Here is an 18300-nt window from a genome sequence, read left to right as displayed (position 1 = left end):
GAAAAACCCTTTATAAAGCCGTATTCAATGGGTTTATAGCCCCAACTCGATGGGATAAATCCCCAGCACAACGATAGGCTGATCAAAGCCATAGAAGTTTCGTGAGATCTTGCCGGAAGCTTGAATAATAGATCGAGTGCACGAATTCTTTCAACTAGTAGTTCATGAAACAGTCTAATCGAAAAGACCATTTGGTTGTTCTGACCGTTGATGGGAATGGCACATCATCCGGTTGAAGAAGGCCTCGATATTGATAACTCAAAAATTGGATAAATCAGGTACTTTGATCTTAAAAAAGATTTTTGGATACAGCTTGCACTGGAGATATAAACCCTATGGAAAATTAAAACTCCCTGGAATACTAACTAAATAACGGATAGTTTATTTGCGCTATGCTTCAAATACATCCCATCTACATGCGTTGATGTTTCACGAAGGAACAACACTCCAAAAATAACCAAAAAGTTTCGGCTTCGCACTCTGTTCCTCTAATTGATTTGTCAAGTGTAGAATGGGAATTGTGGGACTTCTAAGAAAAGCTTCCAATTTTTGAAGTTAGTTTGAAGCTGTTACTAACCGTTTGCGTTTTTGTGGTATCCCTGAAAGAGGCTCTTCAAAGTTGAAATTAATTAAAAATTGCCTGCAGTCAACGATTGGTTAGACAAGCTCCACACTCCGACTTGAGCTCCGACCGAGCTAGAGGTTCGACGAGGATATATAGATAGATAGGTCCGATGTAACGATAGAGGCAGTCCCCATGGACCCACGCGAGACTCGACGTGGTAAATGAATTTGCTTTATAGTCAATTAAAAGTGAATGTACTAATGCCTATTGATATTGATTTTTTGTTCAGAAAATTTGCTGCTGTTAATTCGAGGCACGTGAAGATATTATGATTTTTTGTTCCTTTCATATAATATTAAAATAAATAAAGGTTCGAAAAATTTGATTTTCCATTAAAAACCGAAATAAAGACTTGATAACAAGGTTTGATTTAAGGGGGACAACCGTCCCAGGTGTCACCGGTCACGTTACGCCACTGGATCTAACTATTGAGTGATTTGGGAAAATAGCCAACGTCCAGAATGATTCGAAGCGGAAGGGGTTAAGTTTTTCAAGAACTTGTTTAGTGAACATTAGAAAGTATCAGCTATAAACAGTATTACAATAGATACAAATAGAAAATCTTTTATAATTTCTTTGGATAGGGTTGGAGAAAAAAGAAATGTCGTATTTCTGATCGAAGTTTGACGCTTTATTTAACATACATAAAATTATCCAATTTAAGTCAAATATGCGCCGTTTTGTTCTCAAACTTGTTGCCATTTAGAAGGCAACTTCATTATCCTCCCTCCTTATTTGCAAAAAACTCAGACAGCTCGTTTTCGCAAGCTTCTTTTGAGGCCAACTTAGTATCACCAAGAGCTTTTTGCATGGACCGGAAGAGATGATAATCACTTTGAGCCAGGTCCGGACTATACGGTGGGTGCAATAGGACATCCCATCCGAGCTCCCGTAGCTTCTGGCGGGTCATCAAAGATGTGTGAGGCCGAGCGTTGTCTTGGTGGAAAAAAACACCATTCCTATTGATCATTTCTGGCCGCTTCTGGTCAATCGCCTGCTTCAAACGGTCAAGCATCTCACAGTAGAGAACCGAGTTGAGGTTCTGGCCATAGTTGAGCAGCTCATAGTGGATGATTCCCTTCCAACCCCACCAAACACACAGCAAAACCTTCCTGGCCGTCAATCCGGGCTTGGCGATGGTTTGGGCCGGCTCACCGCGCTTCGACCACGACTTTTACCGCTTTAGGTTGTCGTACGTGATCCACTCTTCATCACCAGTCACTTCACATCTTCTTCAAAAATGGGTCGAGCTCGTTCCGTTTCAGCAGTGCATCGCAGACGTTGATTCGGTCTAAAAGATTTTTTTGCGTCAACTCGTGTGACTCCCATACATCCAGCTTTTTTCGGGATCCAATCTTCTGCAAATGGTTCCAAACGGTTTTATGGTCTATACCCAGTTCCTGGACAATCGAGCGAGTGCTCACATGCATAACAGAAAAAGGTACAACATTTATTCTGGATTCAAAATGTATTGTAACAAAAAAAACACAAAAAAGTTAATATTGATGCAATACGAATATAACAGCTTAACTCAAGACATTCAAAGTGTGAAACCTAGCCCAGAACCCATCTGGGCGAAACAAATAGAAAATAACATCTCAAATCGACGTAATGGACCTGATGGGCCGACAAAAAAACAAGTTGTGTAATCTTTGCGTCGGGATCTGCGCCGCATTCGGGAGGTTGGTGGAGGTGCGTTGTTCGCATGCAAGACGTACTTCTCTCGATCCCACTAATCCCACGGGATCACCCAGCAGGGAAGACCACCATCCAGGTTTTATACTGTTATGTTTATTCCACCCCGTCAAGCGCAAATAGAACGCGACATATAGAAAGTGGATAGAACGTTCCCTGGAACCCCGCACCGCGGCCAGCTTGGTCGGGATGTGCGAAGGCGAGACACGACGAAATGGGAGTAATTAATTTTTTCTCGCATTCCATAATATCATTCACCGTGGCCCCACCCTAGGATTCCCTCTGTGGTGACGCTAATTCAGAAATCGTTACTGACTGACTGTTGTTGGATAAGACACTTCGAGCTGGCGCTGCTGGTTTGACTGAACTCTTTCCTCGCCGGGTGGACCGCTAGCGGAGAGGAAATTGTGTCCATTGCTCGCACTAGTAGTCGAATGAGTCGTACTATTTCTGGCAGAGGTGCTAGGATAAATTATTTTAAGTGCTCTTTTTTGTCAATAAGTCTTCTGCTTGTCGCTGGTTTTGATCATACTCGCTGGGCGGTGGTGAAGCGTGAGAATTTCCAAACACTCGTTCCTAGAAGCATGATAGTTTTGTAAGATGGGTCAATAAAAACAGTTTTGCCAGCGTTTGAATGCCCATTCTAAGAATTATGTTTTTCAGTGAAAAAATGTGGTTAATTATTGTTCAGTGTTTTACGGAATATCTCTATGTTTTATGAAATTCGAGTAGATGGTTTTCTGAGAGAAAAAAAATATGAAGAACAATTGACATATGGGTGCACTGATTTAACGATTATATTTTAAAATACAAAAAATATATTTATAACGCTTCTTCAAAAATACATCAACCGGCAACTCGAAGTCTAGGTTAGTTTGATTAATAATCTTACCATTTCAACTTTTTCTCCATTCAACTTATTCTATGTTAGTGAGGTGATTGTCACTTTTGGGAGACAGTCAAAACGAAATACTTACCTCTGACATTTTGTATATAGTTTTCAAAATTTCTCCTAGTTCCTAGTCCTCGTACAGATACCCTTCGGAACTCATTTTTGCGAAAAACAGATTTTCTTTAAATTTTGGCTCAAGAACTTAGCAAACAAATATATCAGAATAATTATAACATAACAGTATTATTATAACATGATGACATATACCAATGCAAGCGATCGTTGTATTGTTTGAGTTATGTGTGCGACCCAATCTTGTAAAGCAAAAATTTGCCTCAATAAATCGTTTGAGTTTTCAGTTTTGCTGAGCTCTTATTTTGAGCAAACCATCGGACGTGTTGCCGTAAATCTGGCACGAATCCCTCGAGCACGTTTTGTCCTCTATGGGAATTTATTTCTTGCGCTTATGGCAGGTTCTCACTTTTTTCGGTACAATTTTAATTCAAGTTGGCCGAAGGTTGACGACTCTTCGATGAGTTCGTTACCTATCAGAAATGTGGGCCAGCTAAAACACTTTCACTCGGCTCATTGTGTTTTGGAAGTATGAATGAGTCGATGATATCGTTCGTATCAGCCATTCATCGAACGTGTGCGTCCATTTCACTGACTGTAACGATACTCGACATAAATCACTTGATTTCACTTTAACGGCTTTTAGAACTTTTCTCGTTGTGGCTAGTTAAACAATGAAAATTCATGATTCATGACTTTTATGATGAAACGTATTTATGTTTTCATAGATAGTTTCGAAAGGCATGCTTGAAATATATATATATATATATATATATATATATATATATATATATATATATATATATATATATATATATATATATAAACTAGCTGACACGGCAAACGTTGTTCTGCCATAAAAAATATTTCTAGTGAATATGTTGATTGTAAAATGAAAAATAACTAATGTATTGTAAGTGTGTTTAAATGTTTTAAAGATCTACACATAATTGAAACGTTCGTTACTCTTTCTTTCATACTTGTGTACTTAACTTAAAGCAAAACTTAATTTCGTTGTTGCAAATTTGTTGCTTTTCATCGAATATTTTGCTCAGCTGAGGCGAATATGGCACTACTGAACGGTTTTCCATCTGCCATACAAATGAAACACAAATTTCTGCATTATTCGAGAATTAATCAAGCAAATAAAACCAAATTAAGCATATTGAGGTTTTAGGGTGCAATAAATGTTTCTATGGTATTTAGACTCTCCACCCCCCTCTCTAAGGGGGGGCTACCATACAAATGAAACACAAATTTCTGCATTACTCGAGAATTAATAAAGCAAATGAAACCAAATTTGGCATGTGGAGTTTTTAGGATGCAATAAATGTTTTTACGGTGGTTGCATACTCCTCCCCTCTCTCTTTGTGTTTCATACAAATGAAACATACATTTCTGCATGATTCAAGAGCTAATCAAGTGAACTGAACCAAATTTGGCATGTGGAGGTTTTAGGGGGCAAGAAACATTTTTAAAGTGATTCAACAATACTTCCACCTTTCTGATGGTGGGGGGATGTTTATATGATGGTATGACACCCCTCTCTCCTCTGGAATGGAGAGGGGGTCCCATAAAAATATTACACATATTTCAACCAAAAATATTCCAACCAAACATGACAATTGAAAACTTTTGGAAAACTCTGAAGGAAAAAGGGAAAATTCGGAAAATTAAATTCCCATATATTCTACAATTACATAGTGACAAGTGCTGTTAGTCCATTTGATGTTCGCTCTAGCGAAATTGATTGTTCGAAACTGGAAATGGATTTTAATGTGATGAAACGCATTCCTATATCTTCTTCTATCTATACCAATCAAAAAGTATCGCCGAATGTGTTGATAAGAGCAGTACTCGGGGAAGGAATTGTCCGATTTAGAGCTGTCTTTATTCTATCATATTTTCTGTATAAAACATTTATTCCATGTAACGGAGAAACATGTTATTTGCAAGTGGTTGAAAAATCTTGAACAAGAATTGTGTCTGAAAATAATCTGATATTATAATGATGAGTTATGTTAGAAATACTAGGGATTTTATAGTAAATAGTAAATTCAAGGGGTCGATTAGAAGATCAATCAATGAACAGTTCTGCGATTGGACCCATGAACTTGCTCATAGTAAGAAAACGTGGATGTTTGAAGGTATTGATAACAAAACACAAATTGTGTGCGGGACGAAGTTTGCCGGGTCAGCTAGTATAATATAAAAAATATAAATATATAACCAGTGAATCGAGAGCCCTGGAGCCATTAATCGTTGCTTATAATGTTTTTTTTTTAATTTATACAATATCTGTCACATATTCTCGAGATTAAAATCTAACGGTCGCAAGCTGATATAGTCAAATGGCTCAACAACGTATTCTGTTCAGGAGCAATGACACCGTGGTGGATCTTCTCTGAGACACCAAATACGGACGAAGCCGCCCAGTTGCTTGCCTAAGAAGGATAGCAAAAAAAACGCGTCCATTTATTAAAAGAGATGACATAATCGATGACTAAATTTGCTTGCCAGAAACACACCGTTTGTTAACAAATTAGTTTCGGAATTAGGCACGAAATATCTATTGGAATCAATTGCCGCGAACCTGTCAGAATTATGAAACTGAATACATTCAGCTGTCAACGTTGTGCACGGTTGGCACGAAGAGAACGTGATTGAATCGATAATTAATGTGACCGACCGACCGCTCAAGCGAGTTGATTATTTTATTTGAAACGAACGTAAGCAATTTCAAGGAAGGAAATTAAATACATTTTTCGAATGATCAGGATGAAACTCCTTTCAAATGTATTGAAAAAATAAATCTTCTGTAGATACTCCTCCTCCTCTCTTAGGTGGGGCTGCCAAAAAAAAGAAACAAAAATTTGTGCATAATTCGAGAATCAATCAAGTAAATGAAACCAAATTTGGCAAGTGGAGGTTTTAGGGTGCAATAAATGTTTTCACGGTGGTTAGACACTTCACCCCCTCTCTAAGGGGGAGCTGCCATACTAATGAATGACAAATTTCTGCAAAATTCGAAAAGTAATCAAGCAAATGGAGCTAAATTTGTCATGCGAATGTTTTAGGGAGCACGAAAAGTTTCCATGGTGAATAGACACTCCTCCTCTCTCTCTCTGAGTGGGGGGGATGGGGATTGCCATACAAATGAATCATACATTTCTGCATAATTCAAACTGGAAACGGATTTTAATGTGATGAAACGCATTCCTATATCTTCTTCTATCTATACCAATAAAAAAGTATCGCCGAATGTATTGATAAGAGCAGAACTCGGGGAAGAAATTGTCCGATTTAGAGCTGTCTTTATTCTATCATATTTTCTGTATAAAACATTTGCTCCATGTAACGGAGAAACATGTTATTTGCAAGCGGTTGAAAAAATACGGATCTATAAACACTTAAATTAGAAGGAGGCACTAGAGGCACGAACGGAAACTTGACGCAAGGCTTTGAATGAAATTACTTTTGAATTGAGTTTTTGTTCATAAATTCGTAAATTTTACTCATTCAAGAAGTATGGAAAAAAGCTCTGCGTTTGTGGCCAAGGTTATCATGACATCGAGCACGTTGTTTGGTCGCGCGAGGTGTATCTTGTCGCCAGATCGAATTTAGATAACTCTCTTCGGGCCCGAGGAAGACAGCCCAATATGCCGGCGAGAAATGTCTTGCCTCGGTTAGACCTTGATTACGTCTCCCAAATATATGTTTTTCTTAAAGCTATCGATCTTAGTGTGTGTGATTGATTGATTCTCTGTTTTTAATAGGCTTTAAACCTTGCAATTCATTCGCTTCTAGTGTGTGTGATTGTTCTTAGATCCTTATACCCTCTTTTTCTTTCTTCGCGAGCAATCGGTTCCCTTCTTACTAACAATAGATTGAGTTGAGATGTAATTACATAATAGATGTAAATAATAATAGATATAAATATAGGTTTTAGAATTGAGTGTGATCATCAACATTGTAACAATCTCATTATATCCTATCCTTTTCCTGAAAAAAATGTCACCCCTCCCAATTCGAGTCGTCGACTGCGAGTAATCGGTTCCCAACCTTATTTACCTTAAAGTTAATGAAAAATGATTATATATTCTAGTAATAATACAATAAAGAGTTTGGCTACAATAAACATATGTTACTGAGGCTGTAAAAAAACGAATTCAAAAAATGAAAGAAACGTGCGTTGACATTTCTCAATTTTCACAAACCTTTTATATATATATATATATATATATATATATATATATATATATATATATATATATATATATATATATATATTATCGGCCAGGAAGGTTCTGCTGTGTGTTTGGTGGGATTGTCAAGGAATAATCTATTCTCTATGGCCAAACGCTCAATTCGGACCTATACTGCCAACAACTGAACCGCTTGAAGGTAGCACTCATGAAGAAGAGGCCATCTTTGATAAACAGAGGCCGCATTGTCTTCCATCAGGACAACGCCAGGCCACACACTTCTTTGGTGACGCGCCAGAAGCTCCGGGAGCTCGGATGGGAGGTTCTTTTGCGTCCGCCGTATAGTCCGGACCTTGTACCAAGTGACTACCACCTATTTTTGTCTATGGCGAACGAGCTAGGTAGTCAGAAGTTAGCCACAAAAGAGGCCTGTGAAAATTGGCTATCCGAGTTTTTTGCCAATAAGAAAGCGAGCTTCTATAACAGGGGTATTATGAAGTTGGCATCTCGTTGGGAAGAAGTCATCGAACAAAACGGGGCATATTTGACTTGAAACAGATGATTGTAACTAATTTTATGAACAAATGAAAATTTTAAAAAAAATACCGCAGGACTTTTTTGACAGCCTAATCTTCTATATATATATAAAAATGGAGTGATGTCTGTCTGTCTGTCTGATTCTTATAGACTCGGAAACTACTGAACCGATCGACATGAAAATTGGTATGTAGGGGTTTTTGGGGCCGGGGAAGGTTTTCGTGATATTTTGAGACCCCTCCCCCCTCTCTAAGGGGGGGCTGCCATACAAATGAAACACAAATTTCTGCATTACTCGGAAATTAACCAAGCAAGCGAAACCAAAGATGGCATGTGAAAGTTTTAGGGTGCAATAAATGTTTCTATGATGGTTAGACAGTCCTTCCCCCACTCAAAGGGGGGGCTGCCATACAAATGAAACACAAATTTCTGCATTACTCGAGAATTAATCAAGCAAATGAAACCAAATTTGGCATGTGGAGGTTTTAGGATGCAATAAATGTTTCTATGGTGATAAGATACTCCTTCCCCCTCTCTTAGAGGGGGCTGCCATACAAATGAAACACAATTTTTTGCATTACTCGGAAATTAATCAATCAAACGAAACCAAAGTTGACATGTGAAAGTTTTAGGGTGCAATAAATGGTTCTATGATGGTTAGACAGTCCTTCCCCCACTCAAAGGGGGGGCTGCCATACAAATGAAACACAAATTTCTGCATTACTCGAGAATTAATCAAGCAAATGAAACCAAATTTGGCATGTGAAGGTTTTAGGATGCAATAAATGTTTCTATGGTGGTTAGATACCCCTCCCCCCTCTCTTAGGGGTGGCTGCCATACAAATAAAACACAAATTTCTGCATTACTCGAGAATTAATCAAGAAAATGGGCGGGACGAAGTTTGCCGGGTTAGCTAGTATATATATATATTCACGATTTTTAACGAAATGCGAATAACACAATATCAAAATCAAGAACTTAACAACATTGAGCTTCGTGTTCTATTTATGTTATATAGAAACGGAATTTTGGGTGAAATAAGCACACTTTTTAAACGAAAAATATTGATGGAACTTTGCTATACTCTTTCAAATATGTTTTGTATGTAACAAAGTGACACATTTTCTACAAGTGGGTAGTGTACAAAAATTCTGTCTGATAATGGTTTTTATATTATGGATAAAGTTTTAGCGGAAATGTAGTTAAAAAATATAGAAAAAAAATTTAGTTAGGGTCAGGACTATATCATCTAAGTATTCAAGTAACATGAAAAAATAATCTGTATTCAAATGTTACCAATGTAAAATTGTTTTCGGTTTGCTAATCGGATAGAGAGTAGATTGCTCCACAACTTCTGTTTTTGATTAAGGCAAGGTTGCCGCATTTCCATGGATCGATTAAATTTGAGTCGAACAGATTTCAGAATGCAAAAGCCGATTTCGTTCAAATCGTGGAATCCGATCGGCTTTCAGACCAATCGGATTCCGGAATATGGGTTAGTGTTTGATATTGGTCCCCCCAAACATGGTTCATGGCCTATGCGGTGATCTGAAGCTTTTACCGCCTTGCGTTGCAGATGGAAAACACGATCACAAGGGTAGGTGAATATGTAAAACGTAAACGTAAAAATGTAAAAACGAAGAAACGGACAACCATTGACAAATATCAGTAACGCAGACTGTGACGGATTGAAAATCCATGAACGAGGCCCAACAGTCATGATTTTGGCTATCCATTCAGAAAACCTATTTTTCCCTAACGAAACCGTAATTAAAAAAATGAATATTTATTTTCTTTATTTCATTTTAAACTTTTAGATAAAAATATATTACTTTCTTCCACTTCACATTTAATATATTAACATTATTCTTTTTTACTTATTTACATATTTTACATCAAACACATCAGTTACGTAAATGAAATACATTGAAATAAGATGGTTTGAATGATTTGATTTTTTTTATTGTTCGCGGTCATCGTCCAAAGCGCTCAATTCCTCTATATGGCATAGCCCTTAACGCCAGATATTCGTTTGATCTTCAACAACAAATGGATCAAAAACGTAAAACCATTCAAACATACGTACAATATATTAGTTATTGTTTATTCAATTACCAAAATATTCACTAGAAACAATTTAGTCAGATAGTATATATATATATATATATATATATATATATATATATATATATATATATATATATATATATATATATATATATATATATATATATATATCGGTGAGAGATGTGTTGGCTCGGTTAGACCTTGATTACATGTCCCATATATATGTTTTCCTTAAAGCTATAGATCTTCGTGTGTGATTGTCCCTACATCCTTATACCTTCCTTTCCTTCCTTTGCGGGTAATTCGTTCCTTGCTATAAATAGTAGAATAAGTTGAAATGTAAATACACTATAGATATACGAATAGATTTAAGAATTGAGTGTTCATCAACATTGTTACAATTTCAATTATTATTATTATTAATTCGTTTATTTTTGCAGGCTCAGTTAAATTTTAATTATTATTGTTACAATTTCCTTATATCCCATTCTAAAAATATGTCACCCTTCTAAACTTGAGTACACCGCGAGTAATCGGCTTTCCGCCTTACTAATCATAGATGTAACAAAAAAAAAAAGAAAGTGACAAAACTTTGAGAAATAAAAAAAGGAAAAAAAATTCAAGTTAAACGGTTTAATGTACTAAAAGTTAGAAAATAATTAGGCACGTAGCAGTTAGTAGTTATCACATGCCTTCCTTCATTAATCTTGGGGAATGATGAGACTAAAATAAAATCGTGGGGCATATGATGAAACAACTAACTGTGGATAATGGAGATCCGACGCGCCAATATTAGAATATTTTAAGTAAATATTTTTATCTTGGTGTGTGTAGGTATAGTAGGTAACACATTTTTTTGCTAACCAACTCAACAGCAGATCCAATCAACCTTATCAACCAGCTTTCATTTAGCTCCTAGAACGTTCGTGTAGGTCCTTCCCATACAGAGATAATCCAGTTTGATTGAAAAAATACCCCTTCGTCTTTGATGATGAATTTTTCAATAAACAATCTTCGCATTCCCTAAACATCTGTGAACCTTTCATATTGATACGTTCAGCCGTTTTAGCTTCAAAATGATGTACATTCCATCGATATGCATTGATTTTTTACGAAGTTACAGCATATGTCAAAAATCACTTGAAATTTCCGACTCCGCACTCTGTTCTTCTAATTTTTTAATAATTTATTTGCATTGTTCGAAGAAATTTATAACATCTGTACTTACAACAATAGTCATTCATTAAAAAATGCGTTTTAAGCATACTTAACAACTAAAATGACGCGACAAAATCTAGGACGGCTGTTTCGTATGTTGTTTCAACCAATTTTTGAAGAAAATTGATTGTTTCTCGATAGTACTTGGCCATAGATCTAGGACGAAGACGGTATTTAATAAATATGTAACTGGATGATAGGTTGAAGGATTCTGATATTCAGTGGAGTACTTGAGGCTTTGATAATAAAACTCCACTTGCTCATTTATACGAGAAAATATTCTCAATCTTTTCGATTAAATATTTGACAGTGATGGAGAAGGTCTTCGAAACATCAAATCATAGTTAAAAATGAAGTGAAATGAAATGAAGTAGTATATACATACACTTAAATGAAGTAGTATATTAACACTTAACTGACAAAACAGTTTTGCGGTAAAACACGTACGACACCTATTCGACTATCAACTCATCGCATAGTGATTATGCTTCTTCTCTATAACGCTCTTGTAGATTGCATGTAACTTTCAATTATTACGTTCTCCAGAGTGGGTGTTTCTTCGTTCGCTTGCATCCCACCTCTTCGTACATCCAATGCTTTGAGTACAGATGTTTCACTTTTTTCTGCAAAATAGCATCTGAAGTTACTGACGCGTTTCAGAATCTGTCGACATTAAGCCTAATGGTCCGAACAGCGATTGCAGAATACATTTTGCAACTTTCGCTTCAAATGATGAAGATATTGAAATCGACCATCGGAGAATCCGTACGCGACATATTGGTTGTCAGAACCTGTCGAATGCAATGCGTGGTTTTGCAATACTTTGAATTTAGCGAGAACCAAAATTCATCTCGAATTTGTTCTCACGTGCCAGCAATTGTAACTCGTACCATAAATAGTTTCATCGCTCGGTGAAAGCGCAAACCTTGATCATTTCTCCCACTGTGCCCATCGACCGACTTGGTGGCAACCCGTAGGTTTAATGGATGGTCAGTTTTAATTAGAAGTGAACATCCACCAGTTAATGCACTAATAGAGTCATTGTTATTATCTTTTCTCACACTGCTCGCTTGGTCGCCCACTCGCTTGATGATATCTGCCTAATGGATCCAGATATCGTCGAAGAGCACGTCGTCGTGGAAATTATATGCGACATTGATAAATAAACATTATTTTTTTCCGACGGAAACGGAAAAGCCAACAGCCGGCGAAAAAAAGCCGGATAGTGTGAACTATCGTTAGCTTTCGTGCTGAACTTGATCTTGGTCGCTGAGCTGAACTTGGGTAGCACATTTGGGAGGGCGAAAGATTGTGAAAGTGTCAATGATATTTGGATTCGCCGATTAATTTAATTAATTCCGCAGATGCTGGCCGACGCGCTTGTTGGGAAGGGAGATACTTTCATTGGGCCGTTTGTTGTTTATTTATTATATTGGATAGCAACGTTTTCATTTTTTTGTATGATTAAGGTAAATAACTAAAACAGGGAGAAATGTTTGGAGTGTTCATTCGTTCAATCACCAACCATGCGAATGAACAGTTTGCTCAATCAATCCTGCCATTGGCGGTGGTAGTTACTCTTAGTCGTTAATGGCCAGAATTTTGTGGGCCACGTGTAATGTAGAATCGGAATCATATCATAGAATCATATGATTAAACAGTCAGTCCTCGATTTGATCATCAAATAAATTCAATGATTTCCAACAGATAAAATAGCACGACCACCCAACACAATACATATGACGTGAATCTCCGATGCATTACGCATTTATTATGCGGGTAGGATCATCTCATCACACATTTTGTTTTGCGTGGAGCGCTTTCACCACAGGTGTCTCGGGTGAAAGGTTGGGCCAGTGCCTGGTTAAATTTGCTCGCATACTTGCAACAAATCCTGAATAGCAAAGCTACGTAGAATCGTTGCGAACGATTACGCGATCGCAAACGAGTCAACTATCCGCACACTGGTGCCTGTTTCCCGGGAGGCTCGTTGGATATGATTTGTCATCGGGTATCATCCAAATGCCACAGTGTCTAGCAACGATTCGCGCTCCTTGACATCGTAGCATAACCGATCGCTGATAGCTACAGGCTAGCCAAACTTCCGCACCTATGGTCAACGTGTGCACCACTTCAGGAAGGAAACTTTTTGCAAATACAAACAGTGAGTCATGTGCCGCTGTGAACGGAAAATGGATGTGTTAGCGCGTATCTGCGAACACATTCGTGCAACCACAACGTTTTCCTCGATGGTCAGGCTAAGATATTGGTTTGAAAAATATAATAATGTACGAAGGTCGTTGAACGCAACGCTTTCTCGTGAATTATTCACATCAGGAAAACGCTATACTCGATTTAACTTGCTGGTAATTGTTGTTGCAAGAAAATATTGAATCCGAACAATTGGAACAAGTCACATAAATCTCACAATGAATCGAGATTAAAAATAACGATACTAATCTTGTGGAAATGTAAATTTTATTCATAGTTTTGTATTCATGCCAAACTGCAGAAAACAAACATCATCACCTCCTCCCTATTGAACGATCTCTCGATATTGAAAAATATTTTACCACAAATTTGAACATTCTTGAACATCACCCTTTTTTGCACGAATCAAAGCGATACAGACACAAATAATACGAGAGCTGCTAATGCATCCCGAAAAATGTATTTTTGGTGCGGTTTGTGGTCCGGAGGAATCATTGGTCCGTACTTCTTGAAAGATGAAGATGAGAACAATGCTGCTGACAACGGTGATCGCTGTTGTGTAGTGATTTTAAATTTCTGTTAATTAAAAACCATACGCTTAAAAAATCACCCGTTTTAAAAATTATAATTAACCTCAAATTTAGGTTTGTTGGATCAGAAATTTTGATTATTCATTAGAGAATGAAAACAAAGGCTCGATAACAAGATTTAAATGGAGGGGTGACACCCAAGACACCCGCCCCAGATGTCACCCGGTCACGCTACGCCACTGGCTCCACCATTGTACAAAATGTACTGAGGGGTCTTAAGGGAAAGGTGCGGGCTTTCAGCGCTGGAAAGGAAATTGAATAAAATAATTATGCCGAAACATAACCCATATGTATTAGTACATTCCTTGAAAATTTAAAGAAAATCCGACTTAAAACAAATTGTTGACGAACTCTTTTGTCTGGTGCGTTTTTTTTTTCGAGTAAACTGCCGTTCTACGCATAGTTGTCCCCAGTCTTCAGAATGCAACTCGGTGCTGATGCGCAACAAGATTTTTGTACTCAGTTGAGCTCTCACTCCTTGTGCACACATGCACTCTGGCGAATGAGCACGCTCCGAAACACAGATGAAATGTTTGGTTTTTTTTATTATTAATCCGTTTATTTTTACAGGCTCAGTTACATAAGTTTAATGGAGCCAAACTCTTAACTATATTTCAACTAGCATATATCAACATGTTGTTTCCTTAATTCTATGGTTAATGAAATAGGAAACCGATTACTCGCGGCCGACTCGAATTTAGAAGGGTGACACATTTTCATTAGGAAAAGGATGGGATGTAAGGAGATGTGTGTTTACACTCGCACTCACATTCACATTCACACTCTCATTCACACTTACACTTCACACTCAATTCTTAAAACTATCCTTACATCTAATATGTATTTACAATTTAACTTATTCTAATGTTAGTAGGAAGGGAACCGATAGCTCGCGAAGGACGAAAAGGAAGGGAAAAGGATGTATGAACAATCACACACGAAGATCGATAGCTTTAAGGAAAACATATATTTGGGACATGTAATCAAGGTCTAACCGAGCCAACACATCTCTCACCGGCACATTGAACTGCTATCCTCCAGCCCGAAGGGAGTTTTCTAAATTCGATCTGGCGACAAGATACAACTCGCACGACCGAACAACGTGTTCGATGTCGTGGTAACCATGGCCACAACCGCAGAGATTGCTGTCGGCAAGATTAAAACGAAAAAGCAGCGCGTCTAACGAACAGTGATTGGACATGAGTCGGGAGAAGGTGCGAATAAAGTCCCGACTCAATTCCAGACTTTTAAACCACGGATTGAGGCTATTGATGACCTTAGGGATAATAGAGTGGAGCCACCGGCCCAATTCATCTTCGTTCCATTTGCGTTGTCAGTTAACGATGGTATTTTTACGGAACTAAAGAATATAATTCATTGAAGGCGATTTGACGCTGATAAATTTCGCCTTCAATTGCACCTACCTTTGCTAATGAGTCAGCCCTCTCATCACCCGGAATTGAGCAATGTGAAGGGACCCAGACAAAGGTAATGACATAACAGCGTCTGGATAAAGCACTCAAAATTTCTCGTATTCTCTCAAGGAAGTACGGCGAGTGCTTTTCCGGCCTCACTGAACGGATAGCTTCGACATAGCTCAGACTATCCGTTACAATGTAAAAGTGTTCAACAGGTCGTGAGGCGACGCTGTCCAACGCCCAGTGTATTGCTGCCAATACAGCAATATACACTGAGCAAGGATACTGAGGTGCTAAAAAAATTGTTGAACACTCCAAATCCTGTGGACTCATTCATAGAGGACCCATCAGTAAAGTACATATTATCACAATTGACACGCCCATACTTTGCTTCGAAAATCGTATGAACGATCCCCGATCGATGATAATCTGGAATTCCATGGATATCCTGCTTCATGGACAGATCAAAATGTACAGAGGAATTGATGTAGTCAGGAAAACAAACACGGTTGGGAATATACGAAGAAGGATCAACCTGCATGGAGACGAATTCATGATGTGAGCTCATGAATCCAGAATGAAAATTTAGCTCGATCAGCTGCTCAAAATTTCAGATCACCAATGGGTTCCTAACCTTACACCGGATGAGGAACCGAAGAGATAATAAATTGAAGCGAACTTTTAGTGGGAGTACGCCTGCCAAAACCTCGAGGCTCATGGTATGCGTTGAGGGCATACATCCCAACGCAATACGGAGACAAAGATACTGAATTCGCTCGAGTTTAATGAGGTGTGTTTTGGCAGCTGATTGAAAACAAAAACTGCCATACTCCATCACTGAGTTGTTCGATACAACATTATAAGATCTTCGGGATGGGCTCCCCACCAGGTGCCGGTAATTGTACGGAGAAAGTTTATTCTTTGTTGACATTTTTTACTCAGATACCTAATACGAGGGTCACTATTTATATTTCGGGAATTGGCAACACTGATGTCATGTGAGTCCATCTGACGGTTCATCGTAAAGTTTGACATTTTTGACGATATACGTACTCAGAACATTTTGTCATACGGACGCTATTTGTTTATTTTATATTTAGTTGAAAGTTTGGTCTCGGCAAAAAAATGGAACTGAATCGTGAACATTTTCGTGCGATGATTTTTTACGACTTTCGACGTGGATTATCACAACAAGACTTTTTTTTTTTTTTTTTTTTTTTTATCTGTATTATAGTGATTTTCAACTCATTTTGGCTGGTTCGTCACTTGTACTTCCATTTTTGGAAGAATATCGGGAGTGAGAATTGAACTCGTGACCTTCAGCGTGAGAGGCATGGATGTTACCACTACGCCAGATCGCCTCCTCACAACAAGACTGCGTCAATCAACTTAATTTGACTTTTGGCGATGAAGCTCCATCAAAAACCACTGTGTATCGCTGGTATAGTGAATTCAATCGTGGTCGTAGTTCGCTGTCCGACGAGTTTCGTGAAGGTCGTCCAAAATCGACTGTAGTGCCAGAAAACATCGATGCTGTGCACGAAATGATTAAGCAAGATCGTCATGTAACCTATAGTGAGATTGAGGCATCCCTAAGCATTAGTTCCACCAGCATATATGCGATTTTACATGAACACTTAGTTGTGCGAAAATTATGTTCACGTTGGATCCCACATAATTTGACAATCGCTCAAAAAAAGGCTCGTGTCGATTGGAATAAATGCTTTGAAAATTGGTTTAAGCGCATACAAAAGTGTATCGATCATCGTGGCGAGTACTTTAAAAACAATAAAAATATATTCGAAGCTTAACTATTTGTTTTTGTTCCTATTCCCGAAATATAAATAGTGACCCTCGTATGGGCCCCCCAAGTACATTTGGAGTCGAACCAGACACCAAGATACTTGAATGACATAGCATGAGTGATCGGTTTACCCAAAAATGTTTGGTTGTCAGCGCCGTTTTTAAGCAGAGTTTGCGTCCAGTGTTAAGCTGAGTTTTACGCTGAAATTTGCACCGTGCTTGCGCCGTATTTCTATACTGCGCGTTTGAACCTGGATTGCTCTCTCTGTTGAGATATTTTTCTTCACACAAGCATATACGGTTCAAATGAGGGCGCGCTGTTGTTTTTATGCTTTGCTTAGAACGAGCGAAGACAAAGCGGGCGCTAGAATTTGATGGGTATATATGTGTGTGTGTGTGTTTTTTTTATAGAGGTGAGGAACGCTCTTCCAGCCTTATCTGGGAAGGGATAACCCAGACGTCGAGTGGGGATCGCACCCACAAAAACCAAGCCCTCTACTCGTAGCCTCATTCCCCCCGGGACCACATCTAGGCGACTACTTCAGGAGGCGGCTGTGCTCATGCACTTCACGAGTTTTCAACGCTAACTAGCGTTGATCCTTCCCTTTTTCTCTATACATCTCATTTACGTTTCCGTTGTACTCCGCCACGCACATCCGCTGCACAGGCTTCCTTTTACCCGTCGAGGCGTGTACCGATTAGGAATTGCCCTCCAACTTGACGCGCAACCCGTCACAGTCACCCTCGCGGGGCTTCTCACCTGTCGAGACGTGAACCGATTAGGAAGCGCCCTCCAACTTGACGCGCGCCCCGTCACAGCCACCCTCGCAGGATTTCTCTTCCCAACGGAGCGCCGATTAGGCAGTGCCCTCCAACATAACGCGCACTCCGTCACAGCAACTCTCGTGGGGTACCCACCGATATGATGATGCTCTCCTAGGCTCTCGCTCCGCCGAAACGACCCTC

This window comes from Toxorhynchites rutilus, chromosome 3, assembly GCF_029784135.1.
Source record: "Toxorhynchites rutilus septentrionalis strain SRP chromosome 3, ASM2978413v1, whole genome shotgun sequence".
NCBI classification, from domain to species: domain Eukaryota; kingdom Metazoa; phylum Arthropoda; class Insecta; order Diptera; family Culicidae; genus Toxorhynchites; species Toxorhynchites rutilus.
This window is presented reverse-complemented; position numbering follows the sequence as displayed.